Below are 20,848 nucleotides of genomic sequence, written 5' to 3'. Positions count from 1 at the left end.
GGGAGATTGCTAGTAAAGCGGCTGGAATGGAGAACCCGAGCACAAGGAGATGAGAAATGAGGTGCGTTTTAGAAACCTTTCCCGATCACACGGTGTACCAACTTCTGGGTTTCTCATGCATGTTTTCGATGTAGGAAGATGCTCTTGAAACTGGAGATTTGGGACCCATGGGATGGGTACCACGCAGTATTACTTTAAAGGGTCTGCGTTTGCTCACCCAACCTCACCAAACCTCTCAGCCCCAAGAGTGTCCACCCGTATGTCTCAATCAGCTGTCGGTCTAGATATGGTCAATCCAGGTGGCATCACAGCCCCTGAACGAATTTTGTAAGAATTTCTCTCTCTTTCACTGCCTTTGTTTCACGGGTTTTTAAAAGTATTTGATTTTTATAATGGGGTTTAGCTGCTTTTCACTACTGTGTTTATGCCGCTTTACACCCACTTGACTCACTTACAGAGAGATATCAATACATAGGTTTTAAGATTCTTACTAGTCAGATATATTCTTGGGCGGTGAATAGGGGGTGTTGAGTCCAATTCACTGAGCACGGAGTAGGTCTTGTCTATTACCTATTGGGTTTATGGAACGGTATCTGAGCTAATTTGAAACCCTTTTTTTATGCATCACCCCACCTCACCTTTCCCGTTAAGCAGCCATAGTGTGTTTTCTAAACGTGTGACTCTGTTCTGTTTTGTAATTCAGTTCAAGGGTAGCGGTTTTTACATTCCCTCTATAAGTGATATCTTATGATAAGTGTCTTTTTCTGTGTGACTTATTTCACTTAGAATCGTCGTTCCTAAATCCACTCATCATGCTGCTACTAGCCTTATGACGTTGATTTCATGGCTGAGTGATATTCCATTGTATATAAGGACCACAACTTCTTTATCCATTTTTCTCTTTCCTGGGATATTTAAGGTGTAACGAAGTGGAGGTTCTTGTCAACAGAGCAGCCCTAAACTTTGGGGTGCCTGTGTCTTGCTGATTTTTAGTTTTCCCAATTTATACGCCCATGAGTGGAAGTGCCCTATGCTCTCTAAGCTGAGTTTTTTAGATGTTTCAGGACACACCGTACACTTCTCCAGAGTGGCTGTTGGCAATTTACATCCTGCCCATCAGCGTAGCAAGGCTCCCGTTTCTCCATGGCCTGTCCTGCATTTATTGTTTTGACACTTTATTCAGCATGGCCCTTTTGACCGATGGGAAGCGAGACTTCTTTGTAGCGCTGATTTGCCTTTCCAGGTTGCTTGGTTGGCCAAAAAGGGCGTATGCGTTTTTTCCTGAATATATTCAGGAAAAAACGCATACGCCCTTTTTGGCCAAGGGCATCATTGTCGAGGTTTTGCCGCTTTTCCTGTGCTTTAAAGGCGATTCGAATCTCCCTCCTGAAATCTGTTTCCTGCAATTCTGCCTTGCTTTCAAATCCTCTTCGTTGCCTTTCCTCAATATATTTGTGGACGAGAGTGATCATGTATAAGTCTGCAGGTTTGTGAATTGCAGTGCCCCTGAGCTCCATTTTTCAACTCGCTTTCTTGGGAGCTGGCCGCAAAAGCGCAGGATTGCTTCAGGCCCTACTGTGGTCCCGGGCGGCAGGCTGAGCCTGTGGTTAATTCTTCTTCCTGATGGGAATATAGAGTGACCTGTGCCTGTCCCAACACCTAGAGCTAGTCTCTCATTGGTTCCCCCTCTTCCCGTTCATCCTCAGGACAAATTGCAACCTGTACGGAACAGGAGGTTAAAGGTACTGATTCTCCAAGGAGGGAGATTGCTAGTAAAGCGGCTGGAATGGCGAACCCGAGCACAAGGAGATGAGAAATGAGGTGCGTTTTAGAAACCTTTCCCGATCACACGGTGTACCAACTTCTGGGTTTCTCATGCATGTTTTCGATGTAAGAAGATGCTCTTGAAACTCGAGATTTGGGACCCATGGGATGGGTACCACGCAGTATTACTTTAAAGGGTCTGCGTTTGCTCACCCAACCTCACCAAACCTCTCAGCCCCAAGAGTGTCCACCCTTATGTCTCAATCAGCTGTGGGTCTAGATATGGTCAATCCAGGTGGCATCACAGCCCCTGAACGAATTTTGTAAGAATTTCTCTCTCCTTCACTGTCTTTGTTTCACGGGTTTTTAAAAGTAATTGATTTTTATAATGGGGTTTAGCTGCTTTCACTGCTGTGTTTATGCCGCTTTACACCCACTTGACTCACTTACAGAGAGATATCAATACATAGGTTTTAAGATTCTTACTAGTCAGATATATTCTTGGGCGGTGAATAGGGGGTGTTGAGTCCAATTCACTGAGCAAGGAGTAGGTCTTGTCTATTACCTATTGGGTTTATGGAACGGTATCTGAGCTCAAATGAAACCCTTGTTTTTTGCATCACCACACATCACCTTTCCCGTTAAGCAGCCATAGTGTGTTTTCTAAACGTGTGACTCTGTTCTGTTTTGTAATTCAGTTCAAGGGTAGCGGTTTTTATATTCCTTCTATAAGTGATATCTCATGATAAGTGTCTTTTTCTGTGTGACTTATTTCACTTAGAATCGTCGTACCTAAATCCACTCATCATGCTGCTACTAGCCTTATGACGTTGATTTCATGGCTGAGTGATATTCCGTTGTACATAGGAACCACAACTTCTTAATCCATTTTTCTCTTTACTGGGATATTTAAGGTGTAACGAAGTGGAGGTTCTTGTCAACAGAGCAGCCCTAAACTTTGGGGTGCCTGTGTCTTGCTGATTTTTAGTTTTCCCAATTTATACGCCCATGAGTGGAAGTGCCCTATGCTCTCTAAGCTGAGTTTTTTAGATGTTTCAGGACACACCGTACCCTTCTCGAGAGTGGCTGTTGGCAATTTACATCACGCCCATCAGCGTAGCAAGGCTCCCGTTTCTCCATGGCCTGTCCTGCATTTGTCGTTTTGACACTTTATTCAGCATGGCCCTTTTGACCGATGGGAAGCGAGACTTCTTTGTAGCGCTGATTTGCCTTTCCAGGTTGCTTGGTTGGCCAAAAAGGGCGTATGCGTTTTTTCCTGAATATATTCAGGAAAAAACGCATACGCCCTTTTTGGCCAAGGGCATCATTGTCGAGGTTTTGCCGCTTTTCCTGTGCTTTAAAGGCGATTCGAATCTCCCTCCTGAAATCTGTTTCCTGCAATTCTGCCTTGCTTTCAAATCCTCTTCGTTGCCTTTCCTCAATATATTTGTGGACGAGAGTGATCATGTATAAGTCTGCAGGTTTGTGAATTGCAGTGCCCCTGAGCTCCATTTTTCAACTCGCTTTCTTGGGAGCTGGCCGCAAAAGCGCAGGATTGCTTCAGGCCCTACTGTGGTCCCGGGCGGCAGGCTGAGCCTGTGGTTAATTCTTCTTCCTGATGGGAAAATAGAGTGACCTGTGCCTGTCCCAACACCTAGAGCTAGTCTCTCATTGGTTCCCCCTCTTCCCGTTCATTCTCAGAACAAATTGCAACCTGTACGGAACAGGAGGTTAAAGGTGCTGATTCTTCAAAGAGGGAGATTGCTAGTAAAGGGGCTGGAATGGCGAACCCGAGCACAAGGAGATGAGAAATGAGGTGCATTTTAGAAATCTTTCCCGATCACACCGTGTACCATCTTCTGGGTTTCTCATGCATGTTTTCGATGTAGGAAGATGCCCTTGAACCTGGAGATTTCGGACCCATGGGATGGGTACCACGCAGTATTACTTTAAAGGGTCTGCCTTTGCTCACCCAACCTCACCAAACCTCTCAGCCCCAAGAGTGTCCACCCTTATGTCTCAATCAGCTGTGGGTCTAGATATGGTCAATCCAGGTGGCATCACAGCCCCTGAACGAATTTTGTAAGAATTTCTCTCTCCTTCACTGTCTTTGTTTCACGGGTTTTTAAAAGTAATTGATTTTTATAATGGGGTTTAGCTGCTTTTCACTGCTGTGTTTATGCCGCTTTACACCCACTTGACTCACTTACAGAGAGATATCAATACATAGGTTTTAAGATTCTTACTAGTCAGATATATTCTTGGGCGGTGAATAGGGTGTGTTGAGTCCAATTCACTGAGCAAGGAGTAGGTCTTGTCTATTACCTATTGGGTTTATGGAACGGTATCTGAGCTAATTTGAAACCCTTGTTTTATGCATCACCCCACCTCACCTTTCCCGTTAGGCAGCCATAGTGTGTTTTCTAAACGTGTGACTCTGTTCTGTTTTGTAATTCAGTTCAAGGGTAGCGGTTTTTACATTCCCTCTATAAGTGATATCTTATGATAAGTGTCTTTTTCTGTGTGACTTATTTCACTTAGAATCGTCATACCTAAATACACTCATCATGCTGCTACTAGCCTTATGACGTTGATTTCATGACTGAGTGATATTCCATTGTACATAAGGACCACAACTTCTTTATCCATTTTTCTCTTTCCTGGGATATTTAAGGTGTAACGAAGTGGAGGTTCTTGTCAACAGAGCAGCCCTAACCTTTGGGGTGCCTGTGTCTTGCTGATTTTTAGTTTTCCCAATTTATACGCCCATGAGTGGAAGTGCCCTATGCTCTCTAAGCTGAGTTTTTTAGATGTTTCAGGACACACCGTACACTTCTCCAGAGTGGCTGTTGACAATTTACATCCTGCCCATCAGCGTAGCAAGGCTCCCGTTTCTCCATGGCCTGTCCTGCATTTCTGGTTTTGACACTTTATTCAGCATGGCCCTTTTGACCGATGGGAAGCGAGACTTCTTTGTAGCGCTGGTTTGCCTTTCCAGGTTGCTTGGTTGGCCAAAAAGGGCGTATGCGTTTTTTCCTGAATATATTCAGGAAAAAACGCATACGCCCTTTTTGGCCAAGGGCATCATTGTCGAGGTTTTGCCGCTTTTCCTGTGCTTTAAAGGCGATTCGAATCTCCCTCCTGAAATCTGTTTCCTGCAATTCTGCCTTGCTTTCAAATCCTCTTCGTTGCCTTTCCTCAATATATTTGTGGACGAGAGTGATCATGTATAAGTCTGCAGGTTTGTGAATTGCAGTGCCCCTGAGCTCCATTTTTCAACTCGCTTTCTTGGGAGCTGGCCGCAAAAGCGCAGGATTGCTTCAGGCCCTACTGTGGTCCTGGGCGGCAGGCTGAGCCTGTGGTTAATTCTTCTTCCTGATGGGAATATAGAGTGACCTGTGCCTGTCCCAACACCTAGAGCTAGTCTCTCATTGGTTCCCCCTCTTCCCGTTCATCCTCAGGACAAATTGCAACCTGTACGGAACAGGAGGTTAAAGGTACTGATTCTCCAAGGAGGGAGATTGCTAGTAAAGCGGCTGGAATGGCGAACCCGAGCACAAGGAGATGAGAAATGAGGTGCGTTTTAGAAACCTTTCCCGATCACACGGTGTACCAACTTCTGGGTTTCTCATGCATGTTTTCGATGTAAGAAGATGCTCTTGAAACTCGAGATTTGGGACCCATGGGATGGGTACCATGCAGTATTACTTTAAAGGGTCTGCGTTTGCTCACCCAACCTCACCAAACCTCTCAGCCCCAAGAGTGTCCACCCTTATGTCTCAATCAGCTGTGGGTCTAGATATGGTCAATCCAGGTGGCATCACAGCCCCTGAACGAATTTTGTAAGAATTTCTCTCTCCTTCACTGTCTTTGTTTCACGGGTTTTTAAAAGTAATTGATTTTTATAATGGGGTTTAGCTGCTTTCACTGCTGTGTTTATGCCGCTTTACACCCACTTGACTCACTTACAGAGAGATATCAATACATAGGTTTTAAGATTCTTACTAGTCAGATATATTCTTGGGCGGTGAATAGGGGGTGTTGAGTCCAATTCACTGAGCAAGGAGTAGGTCTTGTCTATTACCTATTGGGTTTATGGAACGGTATCTGAGCTCAAATGAAACCCTTGTTTTTTGCATCACCCCACCTCACCTTTCCCGTTAAGCAGCCATAGTGTGTTTTCTAAACGTGTGACTCTGTTCTGTTTTGTAATTCAGTTCAAGGGTAGCGGTTTTTATATTCCTTCTATAAGTGATATCTCATGATAAGTGTCTTTTTCTGTGTGACTTATTTCACTTAGAATCGTCGTACCTAAATCCACTCATCATGCTGCTACTAGACTTATGACGTTGATTTCATGGCTGAGTGATATTCCGTTGTACATAGGAACCACAACTTCTTAATCCATTTTTCTCTTTACTGGGATATTTAAGGTGTAACGAAGTGGAGGTTCTTGTCAACAGAGCAGCCCTAAACTTTGGGGTGCCTGTGTCTTGCTGATTTTTAGTTTTCCCAATTTATACGCCCATGAGTGGAAGTGCCCTATGCTCTCTAAGCTGAGTTTTTTAGATGTTTCAGGACACACCGTACACTTCTCCAGAGTGGCTGTTGACAATTTACATCCTGCCCATCAGCGTAGCAAGGCTCCCGTTTCTCCATGGCCTGTCCTGCATTTCTGGTTTTGACACTTTATTCAGCATGGCCCTTTTGACCGATGGGAAGCGAGACTTCTTTGTAGCGCTGATTTGCCTTTCCAGGTTGCTTGGTTGGCCAAAAAGGGCGTATGCGTTTTTTCCTGAATATATTCAGGAAAAAACGCATACGCCCTTTTTGGCCAAGGGCATCATTGTCGAGGTTTTGCCGCTTTTCCTGTGCTTTAAAGGCGATTCGAATCTCCCTCCTGAAATCTGTTTCCTGCAATTCTGCCTTGCTTTCAAATCCTCTTCGTTGCCTTTCCTCAATATATTTGTGGACGAGAGTGATCATGTATAAGTCTGCAGGTTTGTGAATTGCAGTGCCCCTGAGCTCCATTTTTCAACTCGCTTTCTTGGGAGCTGGCCGCAAAAGCGCAGGATTGCTTCAGGCCCTATTCTGGTCCCGGGCGGCAGGCTGAGCCTGAGGTTAATTCTTCTTCCTGATGGGAAAATAGAGTGACCTGTGCCTGTCCCAACACCTAGAGCTAGTCTCTCATTGGTTCCCCCTCTTCCCGTTCATCCTCAGGACAAATTGCAACCTGTACGGAACAGGAGGTTAAAGGTACTGATTCTCCAAGGAGGGAGATTGCTAGTAAAGCGGCTGGAATGGAGAACCCGAGCACAAGGAGATGAGAAATGAGGTGCGTTTTAGAAACCTTTCCCGATCACACGGTGTACCAACTTCTGGGTTTCTCATGCATGTTTTCGATGTAGGAAGATGCTCTTGAATCTCGAGATTTGGGACCCATGGGATGGGTACCACGCAGTTTTACTTTAAAGGGTCTGCGTTTGCTCACCCAACCTCACCAAACCTCTCAGCCCCAAGAGTGTCCACCCGTATGTCTCAATCAGCTGTGGGTCTAGATATGGTCAATCCAGGTGGCATCACAGCCCCTGAACGAATTTTGTAAGAATTTCTCTCTCTTTCACTGCCTTTGTTTCACGGGTTTTTAAAAGTATTTGATTTTTATAATGGGGTTTAGCTGCTTTTCACTACTGTGTTTATGCCGCTTTACACCCACTTGACTCACTTACAGAGAGATATCAATACATAGGTTTTAAGATTCTTACTAGTCAGATATATTCTTGAGCGGTGAATAGGGGGTGTTGAGTCCAATTCACTGAGCACGGAGTAGGTCTTGTCTATTACCTATTGGGTTTATGGAACGGTATCTGAGCTAATTTGAAACCCTTTTTTTATGCATCACCCCACCTCACCTTTCCCGTTAAGTAGCCATAGTGTGTTTTCTAAACGTGTGACTCTGTTCTGTTTTGTAATTCAGTTCAAGGGTAGCGGTTTTTACATTCCCTCTATAAGTGATATCTTATGATAAGTGTCTTTTTCTGTGTGACTTATTTCACTTAGAATCGTCGTTCCTAAATCCACTCATCATGCTGCTACTAGCCTTATGACGTTGATTTCATGGCTGAGTGATATTCCATTGTATATAAGGACCACAACTTCTTTATCCATTTTTCTCTTTCCTGGGATATTTAAGGTGTAACGAAGTGGAGGTTCTTGTCAACAGAGCAGCCCTAAACTTTGGGGTGCCTGTGTCTTGCTGATTTTTAGTTTTCCCAATTTATACGCCCATGAGTGGAAGTGCCCTATGCTCTCTAAGCTGAGTTTTTTAGATGTTTCAGGACACACCGTACACTTCTCCAGAGTGGCTGTTGGCAATTTACATCCTGCCCATCAGCGTAGCAAGGCTCCCGTTTCTCCATGGCCTGTCCGGCATTTCTTGTTTTGACACTTTATTCAGCATGGCCCTTTTGACCGATGGGAAGCGAGACTTCTTTGTAGCGCTGATTTGCCTTTCCAGGTTGCTTGGTTGGCCAAAAAGGGCGTATGCGTTTTTTCCTGAATATATTCAGGAAAAAACGCATACGCCCTTTTTGGCCAAGGGCATCATTGTCGAGGTTTTGCCGCTTTTCCTGTGCTTTAAAGGCGATTCGAATCTCCCTCCTGAAATCTGTTTCCTGCAATTCTGCCTTGCTTTCAAATCCTCTTCGTTGCCTTTCCTCAATATATTTGTGGACGAGAGTGATCATGTATAAGTCTGCAGGTTTGTGAATTGCAGTGCCCCTGAGCTCCATTTTTCAACTCGCTTTCTTGGGAGCTGGCCGCAAAAGCGCAGGATTGCTTCAGGCCCTACTGTGGTCCCGGGCGGCAGGCTGAGCCTGTGGTTAATTCTTCTTCCTGATGGGAATATAGAGTGACCTGTGCCTGTCCCAACACCTAGAGCTAGTCTCTCATTGGTTCCCCCTCTTCCCGTTCATCCTCAGGACAAATTGCAACCTGTACGGAACAGGAGGTTAAAGGTACTGATTCTCCAAGGAGGGAGATTGCTAGTAAAGCGGCTGGAATGGCGAACCCGAGCACAAGGAGATGAGAAATGAGGTGCGTTTTAGAAACCTTTCCCGATCACACGGTGTACCAACTTCTGGGTTTCTCATGCATGTTTTCGATGTAAGAAGATGCTCTTGAAACTCGAGATTTGGGACCCATGGGATGGGTACCACGCAGTATTACTTTAAAGGGTCTGCGTTTGCTCACCCAACCTCACCAAACCTCTCAGCCCCAAGAGTGTCCACCCTTATGTCTCAATCAGCTGTGGGTCTAGATATGGTCAATCCAGGTGGCATCACAGCCCCTGAACGAATTTTGTAAGAATTTCTCTCTCCTTCACTGTCTTTGTTTCACGGGTTTTTAAAAGTAATTGATTTTTATAATGGGGTTTACCTGCTTTCACTGCTGTGTTTATGCCGCTTTACACCCACTTGACTCACTTACAGAGAGATATCAATACATAGGTTTTAAGATTCTTACTAGTCAGATATATTCTTGGGCGGTGAATAGGGGGTGTTGAGTCCAATTCACTGAGCAAGGAGTAGGTCTTGTCTATTACCTATTGGGTTTATGGAACGGTATCTGAGCTCAAATGAAACCCTTGTTTTTTGCATCACCCCACCTCACCTTTCCCGTTAAGCAGCCATAGTGTGTTTTCTAAACGTGTGACTCTGTTCTGTTTTGTAATTCAGTTCAAGGGTAGCGGTTTTTATATTCCTTCTATAAGTGATATCTCATGATAAGTGTCTTTTTCTGTGTGACTTATTTCACTTAGAATCGTCGTACCTAAATCCACTCATCATGCTGCTACTAGACTTATGACGTTGATTTCATGGCTGAGTGATATTCCGTTGTACATAGGAACCACAACTTCTTAATCCATTTTTCTCTTTACTGGGATATTTAAGGTGTAACGAAGTGGAGGTTCTTGTCAACAGAGCAGCCCTAAACTTTGGGGTGCCTGTGTCTTGCTGATTTTTAGTTTTCCCAATTTATACGCCCATGAGTGGAAGTGCCTTATGCTCTCTAAGCTGAGTTTTTTAGATGTTTCAGGACACACCGTACCCTTCTCGAGAGTGGCTGTTGGCAATTTACATCACGCTCATCAGCGTAGCAAGGCTCCCGTTTCTCCATGGCCTGTCCTGCATTTGTCGTTTTGACACTTTATTCAGCATGGCCCTTTTGACCGATGGGAAGCGAGACTTCTTTGTAGCGCTGATTTGCCTTTCCAGGTTGCTTGGTTGGCCAAAAAGGGCGTATGCGTTTTTTCCTGAATATATTCAGGAAAAAACGCATACGCCCTTTTTGGCCAAGGGCATCATTGTCGAGGTTTTGCCGCTTTTCCTGTGCTTTAAAGGCGATTCGAATCTCCCTCCTGAAATCTGTTTCCTGCAATTCTGCCTTGCTTTCAAATCCTCTTCGTTGCCTTTCCTCAATATATTTGTGGACGAGAGTGATCATGTATAAGTCTGCAGGTTTGTGAATTGCAGTGCCCCTGAGCTCCATTTTTCAACTCGCTTTCTTGGGAGCTGGCCGCAAAAGCGCAGGATTGCTTCAGGCCCTACTGTGGTCCCGGGCGGCAGGCTGAGCCTGTGGTTAATTCTTCTTCCTGATGGGAAAATAGAGTGACCTGTGCCTGTCCCAACACCTAGAGCTAGTCTCTCATTGGTTCCCCCTCTTCCCGTTCATTCTCAGAACAAATTGCAACCTGTACGGAACAGGAGGTTAAAGGTGCTGATTCTTCAAAGAGGGAGATTGCTAGTAAAGGGGCTGGAATGGCGAACCCGAGCACAAGGAGATGAGAAATGAGGTGCATTTTAGAAATCTTTCCCGATCACACCGTGTACCATCTTCTGGGTTTCTCATGCATGTTTTCGATGTAGGAAGATGCCCTTGAACCTGGAGATTTCGGACCCATGGGATGGGTACCACGCAGTATTACTTTAAAGGGTCTGCCTTTGGTCACCCAACCTCACCAAACCTCTCAGCCCCAAGAGTGTCCACCCTTATGTCTCAATCAGCTGTGGGTCTAGATATGGTCAATCCAGGTGGCATCACAGCCCCTGAACGAATTTTGTAAGAATTTCTCTCTCCTTCACTGTCTTTGTTTCACGGGTTTTTAAAAGTAATTGATTTTTATAATGGGGTTTAGCTGCTTTTCACTGCTGTGTTTATGCCGCTTTACACCCACTTGACTCACTTACAGAGAGATATCAATACATAGGTTTTAAGATTCTTACTAGTCAGATATATTCTTGGGCGGTGAATAGGGTGTGTTGAGTCCAATTCACTGAGCAAGGAGTAGGTCTTGTCTATTACCTATTGGGTTTATGGAACGGTATCTGAGCTAATTTGAAACCCTTGTTTTATGCATCACCCCACCTCACCTTTCCCGTTAGGCAGCCATAGTGTGTTTTCTAAACGTGTGACTCTGTTCTGTTTTGTAATTCAGTTCAAGGGTAGCGGTTTTTACATTCCCTCTATAAGTGATATCTCATGATAAGTGTCTTTTTCTGTGTGACTTATTTCACTTAGAATCGTCGTACCTAAATCCACTCATCATGCTGCTACAAGCCTTATGACGTTGATTTCATGGCTGAGTGATATTCCATTGTACATAAGGACCACAACTTCTTTATCCATTTTTCTCTTTCCTGGTATATTTAAGGTGTAACGAAGTGGAGGTTCTTGTCAACAGAGCAGCCCTAACCTTTGCGGTGCCTGTGTCTTGCTGATTTTTAGTTTTCCCAATTTATACGCCCATGAGTGGAAGTGCCCTATGCTCTCTAAGCTGAGTTTTTTAGATGTTTCAGGACACACCGTACACTTCTCCATAGTGGCTGTTGGCAATTTACATCCTGCCCATCAGCGTAGCAAGGCTCCCGTTTCTCCATGGCCTGTCCTGCATTTCTGGTTTTGACAATTTATTCAGCATGGCCCTTTTGACCGATGGGAAGCGAGACTTCTTTGTAGCGTTGATTTGCCTTTCCAGGTTGCTTGGTTGGCCAAAAAGGGCGTATGCGTTTTTTCCTGAATATATTCAGGAAAAAACGCATACGCCCTTTTTGGCCAAGGGCATCATTTTCGAGGTTTTGCCGATTTTCCTGTGCTTTAAAGGCGATTCGAATCTCCCTCCTGAAATCTGTTTCCTGCAATTCTGCCTTGCTTTCAAATCCTCTTCGTTGCCTTCCCTCAATATATTGTGGACGAGAGTGATCATGTATAAGTCTGCAGGTTTGTGAATTGCAGTGCCCCTGAGCTCCATTTTTCAACTCGCTTTCTTGGGAGCTGGCCGCAAAAGCGCAGGATTGCTTCAGGCCCTATTCTGGTCCCGGGCGGCAGGCTGAGCCTGAGGTTAATTCTTCTTCCTGATGGGAAAATAGAGTGACCTGTGCCTGTCCCAACACCTAGAGCTAGTCTCTCATTGGTTCCCCCTCTTCCCGTTCATCCTCAGGACAAATTGCAACCTGTACGGAACAGGAGGTTAAAGGTACTGATTCTCCAAGGAGGGAGATTGCTAGTAAAGCGGCTGGAATGGCGAACCCGAGCACAAGGAGATGAGAAATGAGGTGCGTTTTAGAAACCTTTCCCGATCACACGGTGTACCAACTTCTGGGTTTCTCATGCATGTTTTCGATGTAGGAAGATGCTCTTGAAACTGGAGATTTGGGACCCATGGGATGGGTACCACGCAGTATTACTTTAAAGGGTCTGCGTTTGCTCACCCAACCTCACCAAACCTCTCAGCCCCAAGAGTGTCCACCCTTATGTCTCAATCAGCTGTGGGTCTAGATATGGTCAATCCAGGTGGCATCACAGCCCCTGAACGAATTTTGTAAGAATTTCTCTCTCCTTCACTGTCTTTGTTTCACGGGTTTTTAAAAGTAATTGATTTTTATAATGGGGTTTAGCTGCTTTCACTGCTGTGTTTATGCCGCTTTACACCCACTTGACTCACTTACAGAGAGATATCAATACATAGGTTTTAAGATTCTTACTAGTCAGATATATTCTTGGGCGGTGAATAGGGGGTGTTGAGTCCAATTCACTGAGCAAGGAGTAGGTCTTGTCTATTACCTATTGGGTTTATGGAACGGTATCTGAGCTCAAATGAAACCCTTGTTTTTTGCATCACCCCACCTCACCTTTCCCGTTAAGCAGCCATAGTGTGTTTTCTAAACGTGTGACTCTGTTCTGTTTTGTAATTCAGTTCAAGGGTAGCGGTTTTTATATTCCCTCTATAAGTGATATCTCATGATAAGTGTCTTTTTCTGTGTGACTTATTTCACTTAGAATCGTCGTACCTAAATCCACTCATCATGCTGCTACAAGCCTTATGACGTTGATTTCATGGCTGAGTGATATTCCATTGTACATAAGGACCACAACTTCTTTATCCATTTTTCTCTTTCCTGGTATATTTAAGGTGTAACGAAGTGGAGGTTCTTGTCAACAGAGCAGCCCTAACCTTTGCGGTGCCTGTGTCTTGCTGATTTTTAGTTTTCCCAATTTATACGCCCATGAGTGGAAGTGCCCTATGCTCTCTAAGCTGAGTTTTTTAGATGTTTCAGGACACACCGTACACTTCTCCATAGTGGCTGTTGGCAATTTACATCCTGCCCATCAGCGTAGCAAGGCTCCCGTTTCTCCATGGCCTGTCCTGCATTTCTGGTTTTGACACTTTATTCAGCATGGCCCTTTTGACCGATGGGAAGCGAGACTTCTTTGTAGCGTTGATTTGCCTTTCCAGGTTGCTTGGTTGGCCAAAAAGGGCGTATGCGTTTTTTCCTGAATATATTCAGGAAAAAACGCATACGCCCTTTTTGGCCAAGGGCATCATTTTCGAGGTTTTGCCGATTTTCCTGTGCTTTAAAGGCGATTCGAATCTCCCTCCTGAAATCTGTTTCCTGCAATTCTGCCTTGCTTTCAAATCCTCTTCGTTGCCTTCCTTCAATATATTTGTGGACGAGAGTGATCATGTATAAGTCTGCAGGTTTGTGAATTACAGTGCCCCTGAGCTCCATTTTTCAACTCGCTTTCTTGGGAGCTGGCCGCAAAAGCGCAGGATTGCTTCAGGCCCTACTGTGGTCCCGGGCGACAGGCTGAGCCTGTGGTTAATTCTTCTTCCTGATGGGAAAATAGAGTGACCTGTGCCTGTCCCAACACCTAGAGCTAGTCTCTCATTGGTTCCCCCTCTTCCCGTTCATCCTCAGGAAAAATTGCAACCTGGACGGAACAGGAGGTTAAAGGTGCTGATTGTCCAAGGAGGGAGATTGCTAGTAAAGCGGCTGGAATGGCGAACCCGAGCACAAGGAGATGAGAAATGAGGTGCATTTTAGAAATCTTTCCCGATCACACCGTGTACCATCTTCTGGGTTTCTCATGCATGTTTTCGATGTAGGAAGATGCCCTTGAACCTGGAGATTTGGGACCCATGGGATGGGTACCACGCAGTATTACTTTAAAGGGTCTGCGTTTGCTCACCCAACCTCACCAAACCTCTCAGCCCCAAGAGTGTCCACCCTTATGTCTCAATCAGCTGTGGGTCTAGATATGGTCAATCCAGGTGGCATCACAGCCCCTGAACGAATTTTGTAAGAATTTCTCTCTCCTTCACTGTCTTTGATTCACGGGTTTTTAAAAGTAATTGATTTTTATAATGGGGTTTAGCTGCTTTTCACTGCAGTGTTTATGCCGCTTTACACCCACTTGACTCACTTACAGAGAGATATCAATACATAGGTTTTAAGATTCTTACTAGTCAGATATATTCTTGGGCGGTGAATAGGGTGTGTTGAGTCCAATTCACTGAGCAAGGAGTAGGTCTTGTCTATTACCTATTGGGTTTATGGAACGGTATCTGAGCTCAAATGAAACCCTTGTTTTTTGCATCACCCCACCTCACCTTTCCCGTTAAGCAGCCATAGTGTGTTTTCTAAACGTGTGACTCTGTTCTGTTTTGTAATTCAGTTCAAGGGTAGCGGTTTTTATATTCCCTCTATAAGTGATATCTCATGATAAGTGTCTTTTTCTGTGTGACTTATTTCACTTAGAATCGTCGTACCTAAATCCACTCATCATGCTGCTACTAGCCTTATGACGTTGATTTCATGGCTGAGTGATATTCCATTGTACATAAGGACCACAACTTCTTTATCCATTTTTCTCTTTCCTGGGATATTTAAGGTGTAACGAAGTGGAGGTTCTTGTCAACAGAGCAGCCCTAACCTTTGCGGTGCCTGTGTCTTGCTGATTTTTAGTTTTCCCAATTTATACGCCCATGAGTGGAAGTGCCCTATGCTCTCTAAGCTGAGTTTTTTAGATGTTTCAGGACACACCGTACCCTTCTCGAGAGTGGCTGTTGGCAATTTACATCACGCCCATCAGCGTAGCAAGGCTCCCGTTTCTCCATGGCCTGTCCTGCATTTGTCGTTTTGACACTTTATTCAGCATGGCCCTTTTGACCGATGGGAAGCGAGACTTCTTTGTAGCGCTGATTTGCCTTTCCAGGTTGCTTGGTTGGCCAAAAAGGGCGTATGCGTTTTTTCCTGAATATATTCAGGAAAAAACGCATACGCCCTTTTTGGCCAAGGGCATCATTGTCGAGGTTTTGCCGCTTTTCCTGTGCTTTAAAGGCGATTCGAATCTCCCTCCTGAAATCTGTTTCCTGCAATTCTGCCTTGCTTTCAAATCCTCTTCGTTGCCTTTCCTCAATATATTTGTGGACGAGAGTGATCATGTATAAGTCTGCAGGTTTGTGAATTGCAGTGCCCCTGAGCTCCATTTTTCAACTCGCTTTCTTGGGAGCTGGCCGCAAAAGCGCAGGATTGCTTCAGGCCCTATTCTGGTCCCGGGCGGCAGGCTGAGCCTGAGGTTAATTCTTCTTCCTGATGGGAAAATAGAGTGACCTGTGCCTGTCCCAACACCTAGAGCTAGTCTCGCATTGGTTCCCCCTCTTCCCGTTCATCCTCAGGACAAATTGCAACCTGTACGGAACAGGAGGTTAAAGGTACTGATTCTCCAAGGAGGGAGATTGCTAGTAAAGCGGCTGGAATGGCGAACCCGAGCACAAGGAGATGAGAAATGAGGTGCCTTTTAGAAACCTTTCCCGATCACACGGTGTACCAACTTCTGGGTTTCTCATGCATGTTTTCGATGTAGGAAGATGCCCTTGAACCTGGAGATTTGGGACCCATGGAATGGGTACCACGCAGTATTACTTTAAAGGGTCTGCGTTTGCTCACCCAACCTCACCAAACCTCTCAGCCCCAAGAGTGTCCACCCTTATGTCTCAATCAGCTGTGGGTCTAGATATGGTCAATCCAGGTGGCATCACAGCCCCTGAACGAATTTTGTAAGAATTTCTCTCTCCTTCACTGTCTTTGTTTCACGGGTTTTTAAAAGTAATTGATTTTTATAATGGGGTTTAGCTGCTTTCACTGCTGTGTTTATGCCGCTTTACACCCACTTGACTCACTTACAGAGAGATATCAATACATAGGTTTTAAGATTCTTACTAGTCAGATATATTCTTGGGCGGTGAATAGGGGGTGTTGAGTCCAATTCACTGAGCAAGGAGTAGGTCTTGTCTATTACCTATTGGGTTTATGGAACGGTATCTGAGCTCAAATGAAACCCTTGTTTTTTGCATCACCCCACCTCACCTTTCCCGTTAAGCAGCCATAGTGTGTTTTCTAAACGTGTGACTCTGTTCTGTTTTGTAATTCAGTTCAAGGGTAGCGGTTTTTATATTCCCTCTATAAGTGATATCTCATGATAAGTGTCTTTTTCTGTGTGACTTATTTCACTTAGAATCGTCGTACCTAAATCCACTCATCATGCTGCTACAAGCCTTATGACGTTGATTTCATGGCTGAGTGATATTCCATTGTACATAAGGACCACAACTTCTTTATCCATTTTTCTCTTTCCTGGTATATTTAAGGTGTAACGAAGTGGAGGTTCTTGTCAACAGAGCAGCCCTAACCTTTGCGGTGCCTGTGTCTTGCTGATTTTTAGTTTTCCCAATTTATACGCCCATGAGTGGAAGTGCCCTATGCTCTCTAAGCTGAGTTTTTTAGATGTTTCAGGACACACCGTACACTTCTCCATAGTGGCTGTTGGCAATTTACATCCTGCCCATCAGCGTAGCAAGGCTCCCGTTTCTCCATGGCCTGTCCTGCATTTCTGGTTTTGACAATTTATTCAGCATGGCCCTTTTGACCGATGGGAAGCGAGACTTCTTTGTAGCGTTGATTTGCCTTTCCAGGTTGCTTGGTTGGCCAAAAAGGGCGTATGCGTTTTTTCCTGAATATATTCAGGAAAAAACGCATACGCCCTTTTTGGCCAAGGGCATCATTTTCGAGGTTTTGCCGATTTTCCTGTGCTTTAAAGGCGATTCGAATCTCCCTCCTGAAATCTGTTTCCTGCAATTCTGCCTTGCTTTCAAATCCTCTTCGTTGCCTTCCCTCAATATATTGTGGACGAGAGTGATCATGTATAAGTCTGCAGGTTTGTGAATTGCAGTGCCCCTGAGCTCCATTTTTCAACTCGCTTTCTTGGGAGCTGGCCGCAAAAGCGCAGGATTGCTTCAGGCCCTATTCTGGTCCCGGGCGGCAGGCTGAGCCTGAGGTTAATTCTTCTTCCTGATGGGAAAATAGAGTGACCTGTGCCTGTCCCAACACCTAGAGCTAGTCTCTCATTGGTTCCCCCTCTTCCCGTTCATCCTCAGGACAAATTGCAACCTGTACGGAACAGGAGGTTAAAGGTACTGATTCTCCAAGGAGGGAGATTGCTAGTAAAGCGGCTGGAATGGCGAACCCGAGCACAAGGAGATGAGAAATGAGGTGCGTTTTAGAAACCTTTCCCGATCACACGGTGTACCAACTTCTGGGTTTCTCATGCATGTTTTCGATGTAGGAAGATGCTCTTGAAACTGGAGATTTGGGACCCATGGGATGGGTACCACGCAGTATTACTTTAAAGGGTCTGCGTTTGCTCACCCAACCTCACCAAACCTCTCAGCCCCAAGAGTGTCCACCCTTATGTCTCAATCAGCTGTGGGTCTAGATATGGTCAATCCAGGTGGCATCACAGCCCCTGAACGAATTTTGTAAGAATTTCTCTCTCCTTCACTGTCTTTGTTTCACGGGTTTTTAAAAGTAATTGATTTTTATAATGGGGTTTAGCTGCTTTCACTGCTGTGTTTATGCCGCTTTACACCCACTTGACTCACTTACAGAGAGATATCAATACATAGGTTTTAAGATTCTTACTAGTCAGATATATTCTTGGGCGGTGAATAGGGGGTGTTGAGTCCAATTCACTGAGCAAGGAGTAGGTCTTGTCTATTACCTATTGGGTTTATGGAACGGTATCTGAGCTCAAATGAAACCCTTGTTTTTTGCATCACCCCACCTCACCTTTCCCGTTAAGCAGCCATAGTGTGTTTTCTAAACGTGTGACTCTGTTCTGTTTTGTAATTCAGTTCAAGGGTAGCGGTTTTTATATTCCCTCTATAAGTGATATCTCATGATAAGTGTCTTTTTCTGTGTGACTTATTTCACTTAGAATCGTCGTACCTAAATCCACTCATCATGCTGCTACAAGCCTTATGACGTTGATTTCATGGCTGAGTGATATTCCATTGTACATAAGGACCACAACTTCTTTATCCATTTTTCTCTTTCCTGGTATATTTAAGGTGTAACGAAGTGGAGGTTCTTGTCAACAGAGCAGCCCTAACCTTTGCGGTGCCTGTGTCTTGCTGATTTTTAGTTTTCCCAATTTATACGCCCATGAGTGGAAGTGCCCTATGCTCTCTAAGCTGAGTTTTTTAGATGTTTCAGGACACACCGTACACTTCTCCATAGTGGCTGTTGGCAATTTACATCCTGCCCATCAGCGTAGCAAGGCTCCCGTTTCTCCATGGCTTGTCCTGCATTTCTGGTTTTGACAATTTATTCAGCATGGCCCTTTTGACCGATGGGAAGCGAGACTTCTTTGTAGCGTTGATTTGCCTTTCCAGGTTGCTTGGTTGGCCAAAAAGGGCGTATGCGTTTTTTCCTGAATATATTCAGGAAAAAACGCATACGCCCTTTTTGGCCAAGGGCATCATTTTCGAGGTTTTGCCGATTTTCCTGTGCTTTAAAGGCGATTCGAATCTCCCTCCTGAAATCTGTTTCCTGCAATTCTGCCTTGCTTTCAAATCCTCTTCGTTGCCTTCCCTCAATATATTGTGGACGAGAGTGATCATGTATAAGTCTGCAGGTTTGTGAATTGCAGTGCCCCTGAGCTCCATTTTTCAACTCGCTTTCTTGGGAGCTGGCCGCAAAAGCGCAGGATTGCTTCAGGCCCTATTCTGGTCCCGGGCGGCAGGCTGAGCCTGAGGTTAATTCTTCTTCCTGATGGGAAAATAGAGTGACCTGTGCCTGTCCCAACACCTAGAGCTAGTCTCTCATTGGTTCCCCCTCTTCCCGTTCATCCTCAGGACAAATTGCAACCTGTACGGAACAGGAGGTTAAAGGTACTGATTCTCCAAGGAGGGAGATTGCTAGTAAAGCGGCTGGAATGGCGAACCCGAGCACAAGGAGATGAGAAATGAGGTGCGTTTTAGAAACCTTTCCCGATCACACGGTGTACCAACTTCTGGGTTTCTCATGCATGTTTTCGATGTAGGAAGATGCTCTTGAAACTGGAGATTTGGGACCCATGGGATGGGTACCACGCAGTATTACTTTAAAGGGTCTGCGTTTGCTCACCCAACCTCACCAAACCTCTCAGCCCCAAGAGTGTCCACCCTTATGTCTCAATCAGCTGTGGGTCTAGATATGGTCAATCCAGGTGGCATCACAGCCCCTGAACGAATTTTGTAAGAATTTCTCTCTCCTTCACTGTCTTTGTTTCACGGGTTTTTAAAAGTAATTGATTTTTATAATGGGGTTTAGCTGCTTTCACTGCTGTGTTTATGCCGCTTTACACCCACTTGACTCACTTACAGAGAGATATCAATACATAGGTTTTAAGATTCTTACTAGTCAGATATATTCTTGGGCGGTGAATAGGGGGTGTTGAGTCCAATTCACTGAGCAAGGAGTAGGTCTTGTCTATTACCTATTGGGTTTATGGAACGGTATCTGAGCTCAAATGAAACCCTTGTTTTTTGCATCACCCCACCTCACCTTTCCCGTTAAGCAGCCATAGTGTGTTTTCTAAACGTGTGACTCTGTTCTGTTTTGTAATTCAGTTCAAGGGTAGCGGTTTTTATATTCCCTCTATAAGTGATATCTCATGATAAGTGTCTTTTTCTGTGTGACTTATTTCACTTAGAATCGTCGTACCTAAATCCACTCATCATGCTGCTACAAGCCTTATGACGTTGATTTCATGGCTGAGTGATATTCCATTGTACATAAGGACCACAACTTCTTTATCCATTTTTCTCTTTCCTGGTATATTTAAGGTGTAACGAAGTGGAGGTTCTTGTCAACAGAGCAGCCCTAACCTTTGCGGTGCCTGTGTCTTGCTGATTTTTAGTTTTCCCAATTTATACGCCCATGAGTGGAAGTGCCCTATGCTCTCTAAGCTGAGTTTTTTAGATGTTTCAGGACACACCGTACACTTCTCCATAGTGGCTGTTGGCAATTTACATCCTGCCCATCAGCGTAGCAAGGCTCCCGTTTCTCCATGGCCTGTCCTGCATTTCTGGTTTTGACACTTTATTCAGCATGGCCCTTTTGACCGATGGGAAGCGAGACTTCTTTGTAGCGTTGATTTGCCTTTCCAGGTTGCTTGGTTGGCCAAAAAGGGCGTATGCGTTTTTTCCTGAATATATTCAGGAAAAAACGCATACGCCCTTTTTGGCCAAGGGCATCATTTTCGAGGTTTTGCCGATTTTCCTGTGCTTTAAAGGCGATTCGAATCTCCCTCCTGAAATCTGTTTCCTGCAATTCTGCCTTGCTTTCAAATCCTCTTCGTTGCCTTCCTTCAATATATTTGTGGACGAGAGTGATCATGTATAAGTCTGCAGGTTTGTGAATTA

The sequence above is a fragment of the Balaenoptera physalus genome (assembly GCF_965194825.1).
Source record: "Balaenoptera physalus genome assembly, chromosome: 8".
NCBI classification, from domain to species: Eukaryota; Metazoa; Chordata; class Mammalia; order Artiodactyla; family Balaenopteridae; genus Balaenoptera; species Balaenoptera physalus.
This window is presented reverse-complemented; position numbering follows the sequence as displayed.